Source organism: Oncorhynchus mykiss, chromosome 18 (genome assembly GCF_013265735.2).
Source record: "Oncorhynchus mykiss isolate Arlee chromosome 18, USDA_OmykA_1.1, whole genome shotgun sequence".
NCBI classification, from domain to species: Eukaryota; Metazoa; Chordata; class Actinopteri; order Salmoniformes; family Salmonidae; genus Oncorhynchus; species Oncorhynchus mykiss.
The window spans coordinates 59,661,753-59,679,992 of NC_048582.1; the positions used below are offsets into that span (position 1 = coordinate 59,661,753).

General features: G+C 44.6%; 1 protein-coding gene and 1 long non-coding RNA gene across 2 annotated transcripts in view; both read right to left on the minus strand.

The window, feature by feature from the left end:
* The window catches only part of zgc:85777 (acyl-CoA/acyl-ACP dehydrogenase), a 48,439-nt gene that overhangs the window by 13,805 nt on the left and 16,394 nt on the right, over window positions 1-18,240 (minus strand). The window lies entirely within an intron of this gene.
* On the minus strand, window positions 11,922-17,272 carry LOC110496639. The gene is made up of 3 exons (XR_002469581.2): window positions 16,764-17,272; window positions 15,066-15,070; window positions 11,922-12,694 (listed from the first exon to the last, which is right to left on the minus strand). It is a non-coding gene; the product is annotated as an uncharacterized LOC110496639 (long non-coding RNA).

Consider the following 18,240-nt stretch of genomic DNA (forward strand, 5'->3'; position numbering starts at 1 on the left):
TTTTGGCAACAATGCAAAACGTTATGTTTGGCGTAAAAGCAACACAGCTCATCACCCTGAACACACCATCCCCACTGTCAAACATGGTGGTGGCAGCATCATGGTTTGGGCCTGCTTTTCTTCAGCAGGGACAGGGAAGATGGTTAAAATTGATGGGAAGATGGATGGAGCCAAATACAGGACCATTCTGGAAGAAAACCTGATGGAGTCTGCAAAAGACCTGAGACTGGGACGGAGATTTGTCTTCCAACAAGACAATGATCCAAAACATAAAGCAAAATCTACAATGGAATGGTTCAAAAATAAACATATCCAGGTGTTAGAATGGCCAAGTCAAAGTCCAGACCTGAATCCAATCGAGAATCTGTGGAAAGAACTGAAAACTGCTGTTCACAAATGCTCTCCATCCAACCTCACTGAGCTCGAGCTGTTTTGCAAGGAGGAATGGGAAAAAATGTCAGTCTCTCGATGTGCAAAACTGATAGAGACATACCCCAAGCGACTTACAGCTGTAATCGCAGCAAAAGGTGGCGCTACAAAGTATTAACTTAAGGGGGCTGAATAATTTTGCACGCCCAATTTTTCAGTTTTTGATTTGTTAAAAAAGTTTGAAATATCCAATAAATGTCGTTCCACTTCATGATTGTGTCCCACTTGTTGTTGATACTTCACAAAAAAATACAGTTTTATATCTTTATGTTTGAAGCCTGAAATGTGGCAAAAGGTCGCAAAGTTCAAGGGGGCCGAATACTTTCGCAAGGCACTGTATATACAAGGGGTACCGGTACCGTGTCAATGTGCAGGGGTACAGGTTAGTCGAGGCAATTTGTAAAGTGACTATGCATAGATAATAAACAGCGAGTAGCAGCAGTGTAAAAACAATGGGATGGCCATTTGATTAATTGTTCAGGAGTCTTATGGCTTGGTGGTAGAAGCTGTTAAGGAACCTCTTGGACCTAGATTTGGCACTCCAGTACCGCTTGCCGTGGGGTATCAGAGAGAACAGTCTATGACTTGGGTGACTGGAGTCTAAGATAATTTTTAGGGCCTTCCTCTAATAACGCCAAGTATATAGGTCCTGCATGGCAGGAAGCTTGGCCCCAGTGACGTACTGGGCTGTACGCACTACCCTCTGTAGCGCCTTACGGTCAGATGCCGAGCAATTACCATACAAGGTGGGGATGCAACCAGTGCTCTCGATGGTGCAGCAGTAGAACTTTTTGAGGATCTGGGGACCCATGCCAAATCTTTTCAGTCTCCTGCGGGGGAAAAGGTGTTGTCGTGCTCTCTTCAAAACAACTGTTTTGGTGTGTTTGGACCATGATAGTTCATTGTTGATGTGGACACCAAGGAACTTGAAACTCTCGACCCGCTCCACTACAGCCCCGTCGATGTTAATGGGGGCCGGTTCAGCCCTCCTTTTCCTATAGTCCACGATCAGCTCCTTTGTCTTGCTCACATTGAGGGAGAGGTTGATGTCCTGGCACCACACTGACAAGTCTCTGACCTCCTCCCCATAGGCTGTCTCATCGTTGTCGATGATCAGGCCTACCAGTTGTGTCGTCAGCAAACTTAATGATGGTGTTGGAGTCATGCCTGGCCACGCAGTCGTGGGTGAACAGGGAGTACAGGAGGGGACAAAGCAAGCACCCCTGAGGTTCCCCCGTGTTGAGGATCAGTGAGGCAGATGTGTTGTTGCCTACCCTTACCACCTGGGGGCACCCCGTCAGGAAGGCCAGGATCCAGTTGCAGAGGGAGGTGTTAAGTCGCAGGGTCCTTAGTTATATTATTTATTTATTTAACCTTTATGTAACTAGGCAGGTCAGTTAAGAACAATTATTTTATTTACAATGACGGCCTACCAATAGGCCTCCTGTGGGGACGGGATTAAATATTTAAAATACATTTAATATAATGTGGCGTACAGCAGGTCAGCTCTCCAGCCAGGACTAATTGGGGCTGGTGAGTAATCAAGGGCTGATTGCTCACCAGCTGTACGAGTCCCATAAAGCTGAAGAAAGGGGAGCACACAGGAGAGAGACTGGGGGAAGAAAGGACTCCTGGGGACGGTTCCAGCCGTAACAGGAGAGAGTTCAGTTTTTGCTCTCCACAGGATACAGCAAGACGCAAAGCCCAGAAGACGGTATCCCGGAGAGGGTCTCTTGGGGGAGACCTATTCTTTTCTTTTGAACTATTAGGTTAATAAACACCTTTGAAACTGAGCAAATCCTACTTTGTCCGTGTCTGATCTGTGTAAACGTTTTCACACAACCTCCTGGTCTGCCACAATAAAAATAGGACAACACACACATCACGCCAAGAGAGACAACAACACTACATAAAGAGAGACCTAAGACAACAAATTAGCAAGGCAGCGACACATGACAACACAGCATTGTAGGAACACAACATGACAACATGGTAGCAGCACAAAACATGCTACAAACATTATTGGGCACAGACAACAGCACAAAGGGCAAGAAGGTAGAGACAACAATACATCACACAAAGCAGCCACAACTGTCAGTAAGAGTGTCCATGATTGAGGCTTTGAATGAAGAGACTGAGATAAAACTGTCCAGTTTGAGTTTGTTGCAGCTCGTTCCAGTCGCTAACTGCAGCGAACTGAAAAGAGGAGTGACCCAGGGATGTTTGTGCTTTGGGGACCTTTAACAGAATGTGACTGGCAGAACGGGTGTTGTATGTGGAGGATGAGAGCTGCAGTAGATATCTCAGATAGGGGGGAGTGATGTCTGAGAGGGTTTTTACAAATAAGCATCAACCAGTGGGTCTTGCGACGGGTATACAAAGATGACCAGTTTACAGAGTATAGAGTGCAGTGATGTGTCCTATAAAGGAGCATTGGTGGCAAATCTGATGGCCGATTGGTAAAGAACATCTAGCCGCTCAAGAGCACCCTTACCTGCCGATCTATAAATTACGTCTTCGTAATCTAGCATGGGTAGGATGGTCATCTGAATCACGGTTAGTTTGGCAGCTGGGGTGAAAGAGGACCGATTACGATAAGTCTAGATTTAACTTTAGTCTGCAGCTTTGATATGTGCTGAGAGAAAGACAGTGTACTGTCTAGCCATACTCCCAAGGACTTGTATGAGGTGACTTACCTCAAGCTCTAAACCCTCAGCGGTAGTAATCACACCTGAGGGGAGAGGGGCATTCTTCTTACCACACTACATGACATTTGTTTTGGAGGTGTTCAGAACAAGGTTAAGGGCATAGAAAGCTTGCTGGACACTAAGAGGGCTTTTTTGTAGAGCATTTAACACACAATCCGAAGAGGGGCCAGCTGAGTATAAGACTATCATCTGCATATAAATGGGTGAGAGAGCTGCCTGAGCTATGTTGTTGATGTAAATTGAGAAGAGCATGGGGCTTAGGATCGAGCCTTCGGGTACTCCCTTGGTGACAGGCAGTGGCTGGGACAGCATATCTTGACTTCATACACTGCACTCTTTGAGAGAGGTAGTTAGCAAATCAGGCCAAAGACCCATCAGAGACACCAATACTCCTTAACCAGCCCACAAGAATGGAACGGTCTACCGTATCAAAAGCTTTGGCAAAGTCAATAAAAATAGCAGCACAACATTGCTTAGAATCAAGGGCAATGGTGACATCATCGAGGACCTTTAAGGTTGCACTGACACATCAATAAACTGAGCGGAAACCAGATTTCATACCCAAAAGAATACTATACACATCAAGAAAGCCAGTCAGTTGATTATTGACAAGTGTTACCAACACCTTTGAGTAACAGGGCAAAATAGAAATAGGCCTATAACAGTTAGGATCAGCTTGATCTCCCCTTTAAATAAAGGACGAACCGTGGCTGCCTTCCAAGCAATGCAACCCTCCCAGAAAGGAGAGACAGGGTAAAAAGGTTGGAGATAGGCTTGGCGATGATAGGGGCAGCAACCTTAAAGAAGAAAGGGTATAAACCATCTGACCCAGAAGGTTTTTTGGGGTCAAGTTTAAGGAGCTCCTTTAGCACCTTGGACTCTGTAGCAGGGCAGGAGAAAAAGAGGGAGAAGCATTGGGTATATTTGCATAAGAAGGAGTGGGATATGAGGAAATGTTGCACAGGCAAGGAGGCATGGCTTAACATTATATATATACTGCCCCAAAAAATAAAGGGAACACTTAAACAACACAATGTAACTCCAAGTCAATCACATTTCTGTGAAATCAAACTGTCCACTTAGGAAGCAACACTGATTGACAATACATTTCACATGCTGTTGTGCAAATGGAATAGACAACAGGTGGAAATTATAGGCAATTAGCAAGACACCCCCAATAAAGGAGTGGTTCTGCAGGTGGTGACCACAGACCACTTCTCAGTTCCTATGCTTCCTGGCTGATGTTTTAGTCACTTTTGAATGCTGGCGGTGCTTTCACTCTAGTGGTAGCATGAGACAGAGTCTACAACACATACAAGTGGCTCAGGTAGTGCAGCTCATCCAGGATGAAACATCAATGCGAGCTGTGGCAAGAAGGTTTGCTGTGTCTGTCAGCGTAGTGTCCAGAGCATGGAGGCGCTACCAGGAGACAGGCCAGTACACCAGGAGACGTGGAGGAGGCCGTAGGAGGGCAACAACCCAGCAGCAGGACCGCTACCGCCTTTGTGCAAGGAGGAGCAGGAGGAGCACTACCAGAGCCCTGCAAAATGACCTCCAGCAGGCCACAAATGTGCATGTGTCTGCTCAAACGGTCAGAAACAGACTCCATGAGGGTGGTATGAGGGCCCGACGTCCACAGGTGGGGGTTGTGCTTACAGCCAAACACCGTGCAGGACGTTTGGCATTTGCCAGAGAACACCAAGATTGGCAAATTCGCCACTGTGCTCTTCACAGATGAAAGCAGGTTCACATTGAGCACATGTGACAGAAGTGACAGAGTCTGGAGATGCCGTGGAGAACGTTCTGCTGCCTGCAACATCCTCCAGCATGACCGGTTTGGCAGTGGGTCAGTCATGGTGTGGGGTGGCATTTCTTTGGGGGGCCGCACAGCCCTCCATGTGCTCGCCAGAGGTAGCCTGACTGCCATTAGGTACCGAGATGAGATCCTCAGACCCCTTGTGAGACCATATGCTGGTGCGGTTGGCCCTGGGTTCCTCCTAATGCAAGACAATGCTAGACCTCATGTGGCTGGAGTGTGTCAGCAGTTCCTGCAAGAGGGAGGCATTGATGCTATGGACTGGCCCGCCTGTTTCCCAGACCTGAATCCAATTGAGCACATCTGGGACATCATGTCTCGCTCCATCCACCAACGCCACGTTGCACCACAGATTGTCCAGGAGTTGGCGGATGCTTTAGTCCAGGTCTGGGAGGAGATCCCTCAGGAGACCATCCGCCACCTCATCAGGAGCATGCCCAGGCATTGTAGGGAGGTCATATAGGCACGTGGAGGCCACACTCACTACTGAGCCTCATTTTGACTTGTTTTAAGGACATTACATCAAAGTTGGATCAGCCTGTAGTGTGGTTTTCCACTTTAATTTTGAGTGTTTGATTTCCATTGATCATTTTTGTGTGATTTTGTTGTCAGCGCATTCAACTATGTAAAGAAAAAAGTATTTAATAAGAATATTTCATTCATTCAGATCTAGGATGTGTTATTTTAGTGTTCCCTTTATTTTTTTGAGCAGTGTATATATAAATAAATATGCATATATACAGTTGAAGTCGGAAGTTTACATACACTTAGGTTGGAGTCATTAAAACTCGTTTTTCAACCACTCCACAAATTTCTTGTTAACTAACTATAGTTTTTGCAAGTCGGTTAAGATATCTACTTTGTGCATGACAAACAATTTTCCAACGATTGTATACAGACAGATTATTTCACTTATGATTCACTGTGTGACAATTCCAGTGGGTCAGAAGTTTACATACACTAAGTTGACTGTGCCTTTAAACAGCTTGGACATATGCAGGAAATTATGTGACGGCTTTAGAAGCTTCTGATAGGCTAATTGACATCATTTGAGTCAATTGGAGGTGTACCTGTGGATGTATTTCAAGGCCTACCTTCAAACTCAGTGCCTCTTTGCTTGACATCATGGGAAAATCCAAATAAATCAGCCCAAAAATGATAGATGTCCCCTGGTTCATACTTGGGAGCACTTCCAAACGCCTGAAGGTACCACACATCTGTACAAACAATAGTACGCAAGTATAAACACCATGAGACCAGACAGCCATCATACCGCTCAGGAACGAGACGCGTTCTGTGTCCTAGAGATGAACGTACTTTGCTGCAAAAAGTGCAAACAATCCCAGAACAACAGCAAAGGACCTTGTGAAGATGCTGGAGGAAACAGGTACAAAGTATATATATCAACAGTAAAACAAGTCCTATATCGACATAACCTGAAAGGCCGCTTAGCAAGGAAGAAGCCACTGCTCCAAAACCACCATAAAAAAGCAAGACTACGGTTTGCAACTGTACATGGTGACAAAGATCGTACTTTTTGGAGAAATGTCCTCTGGTCTGATGAAACAAAAATAGAACTGTTTGGCCATAATGACCATCGTTATGTTTGGAGAAAAAAGGGGGGTGCTTGCTAGCCGAAGAACACCATCCCAATCGTGAAGCACGGGGGTGGCAGCAGCATGTTGTGGTGGTGCTTTGCTGCAGGAGGGGCTGGTGCACTTCACAAAATAGATGGCATCATGAGGTAGGAAAATTATGTGGATATATTGAAGCAACATCTCAAGACATCAGTCAGGAAGTTAAAGCTTGGTCACAAATGGGTCTTCCAAATGGACAATGACCCCAAGCATACTTCCAAAGTTGTGGCAAAATGGCTTTAAGGACAACAAAGTCAAGGTATTGGAGTGGCCATCACAAAGCCCTGACCTCAATCCTATAGAAAATGTGTGGGCAGAACTGAAAAAGCGTGTGCGAGCAAGGAGGCCTACAAACCTGACTCAGTTACACCAGCTCTGTCAGGAGGAATGGGCCAAAATTTACCCAACTTGTTTTGGGAAGCTTGTGGAAGGCTACATGAACCATTTGACCCGAGTTAAATAATTTAAAGGCAATGCTACCAAATACTAATTGAGTGTATGTATTCTTCTGACCCACTGGGAACTTGACAAAATAAATAAAAGCTGAAATAAACATTCATCTCTACTATTATTCTGACATTTCACATTCTTAAAATAAAGTGGTGATCCTAACAGACCTAAAACAGGGAATTTTTACTAGGATTAAATGTCAAGAATTGTGAAAAACTGAGATTAAATGTATTTGGCAAAGGTGTATGTAAACTTCTGACTTCAACTGTGTATATCTCAATGGAATAGTTGTAAGCACGTCATAAGCTCTATATAACTCCATTATAAGCCCATCTATAGCAAAATGAGCCCTAACAATATGAGAGTAGTGCTCAAGAGTGGCGCCGGAGAAGGCAGATGTTTTACGTGCCCTCAACCGTTTGTGATTTTTGTTTGTTTATTTACATTGTTTGTAACTTGTTGTTTTACTTATTTTGCAGATAATATTGAATTCGTAGGCGATCGAATAAACCCCCAATTCCTTCCATTCTGCTAGCAAACATGCAATCTTTGGACACCTACGACGACCTACGCGGAAGATTAAACTACCAACAGGTCATTCAAAATGGTAATATCTTATGCTTCACGGAGACGTGGCTGAACGACGACACCATCAACATGCAGCTGGCTGGTTATACGTTGTACTGGCAGGATAGAACATCGGCATGTGGTAAGACAAGGGGCGTCGGACCATGTATTTTTGTAAATAACAGCTGGTACATGATATCTAAGGAAGTCTCGAGCTATTGCTCGCACCAGGTAGAGTATCTCATGATAAACTGTAAACCACACTACCTACCTAGAGAGTTTTCACATGTATTTTTCTTATCTGTTTACATACCACCTCAGTCAGAAGCAGGCACTGAGACAGCATTGAATGAGCTGTATTCCGACATAAGCAAACAAGAAAACGCTCACCCAGAGGCAGCGCTCCTGGTAGCCGGGGACTTTAATGCAGGGAAACTTAAATCAGTTTTACCAAGTTTTTATCAGGATGTTAAATGTGCAACCAGAGGAATAAAAACTCTGGACCACCTTTACTCCACACACACATGTACAAAGCTTTCCCTCGCCCTCCATTTGACAAAACTTACAATAATTATATCCTCCTGATTCCTGCTCACAAGCAAAAATTCAAGCAGGAAGCACCAGTGACTAGATCAATAAAAATGAAGCAGATGCTAAGCTACAGGACTGTATTTGCTAGCACAGACTGAATATGTTCCGGGATTCCTCAGATGGCATTGAGGAGTACACCACATTAGTCATTGGTTAAATCAATATGTGCATCGATGACGTTGTCCCCACAGTGACCGTATGTACATACCCCAACCAGAAGTCATGGATTACAGGCAACAACCACACTGAGCTAAAGGCTAGAGCTGCCGCTTTCAAGGAGCGGGACTCTAACCTGGAAGCTTATAAGAAATCCCTCTATGCCCTCCGACGAACCATCAAACAGGCAAAGCTTCAATACAGGACTAAGATCAAATCATACTACACCGGCTCCGATGCTCGTCAGATGTGGCAGGGCTTGTAAACTATTACAGACTGCAAAGGGAAGCACAGCCGAGAGCTGCCCAGTGACACGAGCCTACCAGACGAGCAAAACTACTTCTATGCTCGCTTCGAGGCAAATAACACTGAAACATGCATGAGAGCACCAGCTGTTCTGGAAGACTGTGTGATCACGCTCTCCGCAGCCGATGTGATTAAGAACTTTAAACAGGTCAACAGTCATCAGGTCGCAGGGCCAGACGGATTAGCAAGACGTGTACTGCGAGCATGCGCTGACCAACTGGCAAGTGTCTTCACTGACATTTTCAACCTCTCCCTGTCCGAGTCTGTAATATCAACATGTTTTAAGCAGATCACCATAGTGCCTGTGCCCAAGAACACTAAGGTAACCTGCCTAAATGACTACCGACCTGTAGCATTCACGTCTGTAGCCATGAACTGCTTTCGAAAGGCTGGTCATGGCTCACAACACTATTATTCCAGAAACCCTAGACCCATTCCAATTTGCATACCGCCAGATCCACAGATGATGCAATCTCTATCTCTATTCCACTCCACACTGCCCTTTCCCACCTGTACAAAATAGAGAAAGAGAATGCTATTCATTGACTACAGCTCAGCATTCAACACCATAGTGCCCTCAAAGCACATCAATGAGCTAAGGACCCTGGGACTAAACACCTCCCTCTGCAACTGGATCCTGAACTTTCTGACGCCACCCCCCCAGGGGGTAAGGGTTGGTAACAACACATCCGCCACGCTGATCCTCAACACAGGGGCCCCTCAGGGGTGCGTGCTCAGTCCTCTCCTGTACTCCCTGTTCACGCATGATTGCACGGCCAGGCACGACTACAACACCATCATTAAGTTTGCCGATGACACAACAGTGGTAGGCCTGATCACAGACAAGACAGCCTATAGGGAGGAGGTCAGAGACCTGGCCGTGTGGTGCCAGGACAACAACCTCTCACTCAACATTATCAAGACAGAAGAGATGATTGTGGACTACAGGAAAGAGGCCTGAGCCTGCCTCCATTCTCGTCAACAGGGCTGCAGTGGAGCAGGTTGAGAGCTTCAAGTTGCTTCATGTCCACATCACCAACAAACTAACATGGTCCAAGCACACCAAGACAGTCGTGAAGAGGGCATGACAAAACCTGTTCACCCTCAGGTGACTGAAAAGATTTGGCATGGGTCTCAGATCCTCAAAAGGTTCTACAGCTGCACCATCGAGAGCATCCTGACTGGTTGCTTCACTGCCTGGTATGGCAACTGCTCGGCCTCTGACCTCAAGGCACTAAAGAGGGTAGTGCGAACGGCCAAGTTTCCTGCCATTCAGGACCTCTATACCAGAAGGTGTCAGAGGAAGGCCCTTAAAATTGTCAAAGACTCCAGCCACCCTACTCATGGACTGTTCTCTCTGCTACCGCATGGCAAGCGGTACCGGTACACCAAGTCTACGTCCAAAAGGGTTCTAAACAGCTTCTACCCCCAAGCCATAAGACTCCTGAACACCTAATCAAATTTGCATTGCCCCCTCTCTGACAACACTGCTACTCTCTGTTGTTATCATCTATGCACAGTAACTTTAATAACTCTACCTACATATTACCTCAACTAACCAGTGCCCCCGCACATGGACTCTGTACCGGTACCCCCCTGTATGTAGTCTCGCAATTGTTATTTTACTGCTGCTCTTTAATGACTTGTTACTTTTATTTCTTATTCTTATCCATATATTTTTTAAACTGCATTGTTGATTAGGGGCTCGTAAGTAAGCATTTCACTGAAAGGTCTACATCTGTTGTATTTGGCACATGTGACAAAAATGTTTTATTTGATATCGATGGGTTTCTAAGACAGACAGTCATCCTCATAGATTGCTGTATTGAACATGCATGTAGATTAGACACACTGTAAATCAGTGGAATAGTTGTCTGAGAACGAACCATTTAATTGGCTATGTCTCCAGAGGGATGCGAACCTAGCAAGTCTCTAGGCCAATGAATCACTCATGGGTGTATCAATGACGACTGCCACTACGATAGACACGTTTGGCTCACTGAACTACAATGTATTTCAATGACACGTCATCAATCCTACAGTAAGTAAAATGGAATGCAAAAAAAAGTAACTGACTCACAATCCCTTAGCTTAGTTTAAGAATAACGAGTCACTGGTACAGTATGTGTAATATAATTATATTATTACTACAAGAGTCTCTCTGGATGAGAGCGTCTGCTAAATCATTCTAATGTAATGTCAATGTAATGACTGAGGAAGAAGAGTGGAGGACACTAAGGGAGAAAGTCAGGGGCAACATAACATTGAACCATCATAACAGAACTATCAGAAAAATGTTGACCAGTGGAAAACCCGGCTGGGTTGCCAAGTCTCGTAAATCGGGCCGGAGACGGGCCAATGTCAGAGGCTGAACTCTGAATCCCACTGTCCTGTCTGGGCGTGGAATAACAATACTCACTCACACACGCACACACACACACACACACACAGGGAGGTAGAGATCACTCGTGTTCTGCTCCCTGTTGCCTGGGCAACACTTTCCTGTTCTGGTTCTCTTGCTTACGGAAGAAAAGGGGAGTGTTTGTGTGTGTGTGAGCAGCAGAGTTTTTTCCTGTTTCGTGGTGGGTAGTGGAGTGACATAATCAGCTGAAGAGCAATCTGGCACTGAAGCTTTATTAATGTGAAGGCTGGCTCCAGTACAGTGCCTCCAAACTTTAGATATAATTTGTAGAAACTGGAGTAGGTTGGTTGTGACCTATGGATAAATAAATAGTCTAAATATGAATGTTTCATACGTTGATTGTAACGCTTGTCGTCTGGAGAAAGAGAGGAGGACCAAGGTGCAGCGTGGTAAGTGTTCATTATTTTAATAAAACAACTGAACACTGAACAAAACAATAAAAACCACAAACACAGTCCTGTAAGGTGATGAAAAACACTAAACAGAAAATAATCACCCACAACCAAAATGGGGAAAACAGGCTACCTAAGTATGATTCTCAATCAGAGACAACGATCGACAGCTGCCTCTGATTGAGAACCATACCAGGCCAAACACAGAAATACAACAAAGAAAAAGGACATACCCACCCCAACTCACGCCCTGACCATACTAACACAAAGACATAATAAAGGAACTAAGGTCAGAACGTGACATTGATATCTGCCAGGTTTTGCACTGTACCACGGCGCCAAGAGAGAGATGTTACAAGAAATTAAAAGCTTTGAATTACAAGTTGAAGCTGCTTTTAAGTTTAAGCCTGCATGCTTGGCACTAAAGGGCCTGAATTTTTTGCCTTTAAGCCCTAGACCTCTCATTCCAAAACTCCCCTGCGCTCTACAAGTCCGTCATCGTTCAAAGCTAAGTCCTTTTCGTCATCTGAAGATAAGGATGCATCATGGTCCACACATACTAACACGGTCTTGAAGAAGGCACAACTTCTTCCCCCTCAGGATGCTGAAAAGGTTATAAAGCTGCACCATTGAGAGCATCTTGACTGGCTGCATCACCGCTTGGTTTGGTAACTGCACAGCTTCTACCCCCAAGCCATAAGACAGCTTAACATTTAGTTTAATAGTTAGCCAAATAGCTACCTGGACTATCTGCCTTGACCTTTGCATTAACCTTCTTCACTCATCACATATGCTGCTGTTACTGTTTATTATCTGTTACTTTATTCCTAGTTATATGTACGTACAGTATATATCTCAATTACCTCATACCCCTGCACATCGACTGAGTACTGGTACCCTGTGTACATAGCCAAGTTGTCATTACTCATTATGTATTTATTATTACGTGTTTTACTTTTCTATTAATTCTCTATTTTCTTTCTCTCTGCATTGTTGGGAAGGGCCCGTAAGAATTTCACTATTAGTCTACACCTGTTTTTTACGAAGCATGTGACGAATAACATTTTATTTCATTTGATCATTTGACATTTAAATCCCTCAATGGTTATTTCTTCTGTGAAGACCATTCCCAGTCCATCTGGTATTTCTCCATCCCAACAGTACAGGCCTAAGCCTCCTGGTCGGTGTAATCCTCTCCCATTCCAATCAATCTAACCAGACTCATAAAGCATACTTTGAGAGCTTCACATGTTAGCCAACGTTTCAGCATAGACAAGCGTTATATTGGGGATAGACCACAAAACGTCTCAGAGTAGAAAAAGTGATAAGATACATTATACTCCTACTCTTATTGGTAAAAAATAAAAGCTATGCATCCAAGCCTCTTTAGTCATAAGAGTCCCATCTAGTCGACATATTTAGGAGACCTCGTGAGCTGTCCTAACCAGTTAAGAGTTACCAGCAGGTGCCTTGATCATAGAAAAAGGCAGCCAGTCAGCGGTTCCTGTGCCACATACAATTGCTTTAGAGTTAGAGTTGAAAGAATGTTTTGATATTTCTACATGATTAATCCATAAATAATCTAGACCTACATGGAACAGTATCTTTGCTTTTTACAATTATTTCACAAGGCCTATTTCACATGATATGCCCCAATACTTATAACCACTCTGTCCTTCCTTGTTCGTCCATCATAGGTTGATGATGACCCTAACACGATTCATTAGGATTAGTCTGGGGTACGGTGAGTGCGCAGATGGCTGATGAGACCAATCTGAGCCCAGAAACATGCTTTGGTACACTGGACATGATATCTAGGTAAAAGTCTCCTGAGGGACGGCTCCACTAATACTGGTCTTTCGCTGATCTCTTCACCATTGCATTTTTGGTCCTGCTTGTTTCAGAGGTTGTAGCGCCATCCCGGATTCGATTCCGCCAGATGGGACGATCCTGAGGAAGTCTTTCTCATGACTTTAGATCAATGTTAAAGCTCAAGGGATACCTTCAGGGTGTCTACAAATCATTTCGTTGGCCCACCTTGTGCTCACTTCCCATTCTTCAGATGTATAGCAGGCATCCTGGTCACTTGGCCCCACCCATCTGAGCTGAGCTTTCAGAAGCAGTGTGGCAATGCTCATCATGTCGGCACGGCTGAGGACTTCAGTGTCTGAGATTCTGTGCTGCCGCTTGATCCTCAGGAGCATCCTGAAACCGTTCAGGTGAAAGTTATTTAGTTTCCTGGCATGGCATCGGTAGACTGTCCAGGTTTTGCTGATAATATGACTGCCTGGTAAACCTTCAGTTTTGTAGCCAGTTTGATGCCTTTTCTATCCCACACAGAATCTCGCAGACGGCCAAAGGCTGCACTAGCCTTGGTGATACTGATGTTTGTTTCTTTGTCTATGTGAACTCACACGGGACATTGTGCTACCAAGGTAAGTGAATTTGTCCACAGCTGACAGTTTCTGACCTTTCACAGAGATCGTTTGGTCCACGTAAGGATTACTGGGGGCAGGTTGGTACATAAGTTCAGTCTTCTTTGTACTGATTGTGAGGCTGAAGTTGTCACAGACAGATGAAAAGTTGTCCATGAGGATCTACAGGTCAGCAAGCAAGCCAGCAGCTAATGCGCAGTCATCTGCAAACAAGGTTGCGGACAGTCACCTCCTCCACCTTTGTTATGTAATGTATCCTCCTCAGGCTGAAAAGCCCCCCCATCAAAGCTGTAGATGAAACAGATCCCAGTGTGGTCATTTGGGAAGGCATCTTGCAGCATGGTGGAGAACATCATGCTAAACAAAGTTGGTGCTAGAACACTGCCTTGCTTCACTCTGTTTATGACTGGAAACTGCACAGAGTACTCTTGGTGATCTTGCACACTAGCCATCATGGAACTGATGCACCATTGTGATACATTTTTCTGGGCATTCAAACTTTGCCATGACCTTCCAGAGGCCGTCGTGCCTTGTGGTGTCAAAAGCCTTTGTCAGGTTGAAAAAAGTGAGATACAGGTCAGAGTTTGGCATTTTTCTTGGAGTTGGTGAGCTGTAAACATCATGTTAGTTGTTCCACAGTTCTGTCTGAAGCCACACTGGCTCTCAGGCAGCATGTCTTGGTCTAGGTGTGCTTTTAGATGGTGCAGGAGGATTCTAGCTAAGATTTTTCCAGTAATTGACAGCAAGGATATACCTCTGTGATTGTAACAGGCTTGGTGATTGCCTTTCCTCTTGTAGAGGTGGTTAGTCCTTATCTCCTGAGGAACAGCTTCTTGTCTCCACAATGACTGGAAGAGGTCGGTTAGCTTCTCAACCAAATGAGGCCCTCCCACCTTGTAGGTTTCAGCTGGTATGGTGTCAGCTCCTGTAGTTTTTCCTGATGAGAGGAGACTGATACTTTTTTTTGTTTCCTCCTGGGTGGGTAGGTCTGCAAGAGACAAGTTCATTTCAACTTCAGCCTGTTGATTGCTTCTTCATTTATTGAGGGCTGAGTTTAATTGTTCGGCCCATCTGGAAAGGATTTTGTCTTTCTCTCTGAGCAATGTAGTTCCATCCGCAATCAGAAAAGTTGAGGTTCTTGAAAAAAAAAATGAACCTCAACTTGAGGACTCCAAACGGTGGTCTAGGGCTTCAACAAATTACTGCCGGATGTTCTCCTCTTTCACTGAGAGATGTTGATTCGCTTTGAGGATTTTTTGCCCTGTTGTCGTCTGATCCGGATGTTGAGCTCAGAGATAAGTCGGTGTTCTATCCAGCATTCTGCATTGCACATGGCCTTTTTCACCCTTGACATCATGTCTGTCTCTCCTCCTGACAATGTCAATCAAGTGCCAGTGTTTGGACCTTGCATCCATGTTGTTGTTTTGCAGTTGGAAGATTGTTTATGATGGTGACCTGCTTTTAGCCTGTAAATGGTGCTTCAGAAGGTGTAACTGGCTCCAACTTCTGCAACCTGTCCCGGGTCAGCTAGCCAGGTCTCACTTAGGGTGGAAATGTCATTTTTGTATTTGGCACGTTCTCTGCCAACAAGAGCGTACGTCTCTCAGGTCTGTTTGGTCCAGCAGTGTCCATTAGTGAGCAGGCATTCCAAGCACCAATATTAAGTGGTTTCACTTTTATTTTCTTTGTTTGACTGCTGAGGTGCTCCTAATGCTGGGGAGGTGAGCAGTGTGAACCTGAATAGTACTGCTCAGACTGCTGCCGAGTTCCACTGCTGCTTCAGGCCAGTGAAAAGCGATATCCTGAGCCGCCTGTGTGCGAGTCCATGGCTACAGCTTCGTCAATCGCAGAAAGCCACAGGACTTTGGGTGATGGCTTCATGACTTGCGCTTTGAAGTGAAGGAGAGTTATTCAGCTTCAACCTCACGCTCTCGTCCAGGGTCACCTGTATCCAGTGGCAAGACACTGTCAAGATGGCTGGAGATAATTCTGGATGCAGTGGATGGTCTGAGGAAACCTTCTGATGGCATTTCCTCCACCAAGGGTTCCACAGACCCAAACTCGATATTGAGTTTCCCAGGTTAGTTAACCGCCGCCAGGGGTTCGGTGTTGGGAGCTGCTGGCAGTACTGACTCACCAGGGGGAAAATGGAAAGCACCTGGTGTGCGCCTACGGTAGCAACTACTGTTCCCAGCAAAGACTGGTTGAACACCCAGCTGACCAGACAATAAAGAGCACACGTAACCACTAGGCTAATAAATAAATTGTATAATTTGATTACAGACATCATGTTATTTCAAGTTTGGAGCACAATATCACATTGTTAAAATGCCATAAATTGGGCATCTAGGGCTTAACTCTTTTTTTAACATTTATTTAACCTTTATTTTTAAGAACAAATTCTTATTTACAATGACGGCCTACCCTAGCCAAACCTGGACGACGCTGGGCCAATTGTGCGCCACCCTACGTGACTCCCAATCACGGCCAGATGTGATGCAGCCTGGATTCGAAACAGGTACTGCAGTGATGAGAGTCAAATGAACTGTGTCTAGTGTGAAAGTTGTTAGAGGTAGTTTCGCGAGACAATGCTAATGCCAGTGTTAGCATCATGACTGGAAGTCTATGGGTATAGCATGCTAGCAAATACCCATAGACTTTTGCATGAATGCTAGTTAGCATTGGCTCGTGAAACTACCTCTAACTTCCTTTATACTGGACACAGTGACACAAAAATTGCATCCACGAGTTCATCTGAATCTGGGGAAGTAGATAATGGGCATCATTGCCAAAATCCCAAAGTATCCCTTCAAGAAAGGCAAAGTGATCGTGTTAGGCGAAAATTATATCAAACGTTTTACCATTGCAACATTTGATGTACAGTCACATTGACTGTGGTTATCTGAAGATTGAGGCATCACAGCTGGTGATGCCCCACTGCGATTGGTTATTCCCCATCATTTGAAACAATGTCAATGAATGTCATCCCCATATTTCCTTTGAGGTACCTCAGTCATACACTTTTATGAGTTAATTTTACTCCAAGCTCAGAGTTTGTCTGTGGAGTGTCTTAACATCAACCTAAAAACTACTCCGAGCTGGGATTTTTTTCTTCTTCCTAAAACAGGTTTTAACAGGATTCCTAGGACCTTTTGTGAGATGCTTTGTGGCTACGGGCCCTGATCTCTATTGTATAGTAATTCAGGAAAACACAGAAGATATTACTAACAAAATTGGTGTGATTCAATTATATTGATTAGGCAATGCATATCCAACAAATGTTTGGAGGCACATTTCAGCAAACCATTTCACATTTGGTCGACCGATTAATCGGAATGGCCGATTAATTGGGGCCGATTTTAAGTTTTCATAACAATCGGAAATCGGTATTTTTGGGCGCCGATTTGCCGATTTTAGTATGCTTATACCTTTATTTAACTAGGCAAGTCAGTTAAGAACACATTCTTATTTTCAATGACGTCTTAGTAACGGTGGGTTAACTGCCTCGTTCAGGGGTAGAACGACAGATTTTCACCTTGTCAGCTCGGGGGATGCAAACTTGCAACCTTACAGTTAACTAGTCCAACGCAATAACGACCTACCTCTCTCTCATTGCACTCCACAAGGAGACTGACTGACTGTTACGCGAATGCAGTAAGCCAAGGTAAGTGGCTAGCTAGCATTAAACTTATCTTGTAAAAACAATCGATCATAATCACTAGTTAACTACACATGGTTGATGATATTACTAGATATTATCTAGCGTATCCTGCGTTGCGTATAATCTGACTGAGCATACAAGTATCTAAGTATCTGACTGAGCGGTGGTAGGCAGAAGCAGGCGCGTAAACATTCATTCAAACAGCACTTTCGTGCGTTTTACCAGTAGCTCTTCGTTGTGTGTCAAGCATTGTGCTGTTTATGACTTCAAGTCTATCAACTCCCGAAATGAGGCTGGTGTAACCAAAGTGAAATGACTAGCTAGTTGGCGGGCGCTAATAGTGTTTCAAACTTCACTCGCTCTGAGCCTTGGGGTGGTTGTTTCCCTTGCTCTGCATGGGTAAGGCTGCTTCGAGGGTGGCTGTTGTCGTTGTGTTGCTGGTTCGAGCCCAGGGAGGAGCGAGGAGAGGGACGGAAGCTATACTGTTACACTGGCAATACTAAAGTGCCAATAAGAACAGCCAATAGTCAAGGATTAATGAAATACAAATGGTATAGAGGGAAATAGTCCTATAATTCCTATAATAACTACAACCTTAAACTTCTTACCTGGGAATATTGAAGACTCATGTTAAAAGGAGCCACCAGCTTTCATTAGTTCTCATGTTCTG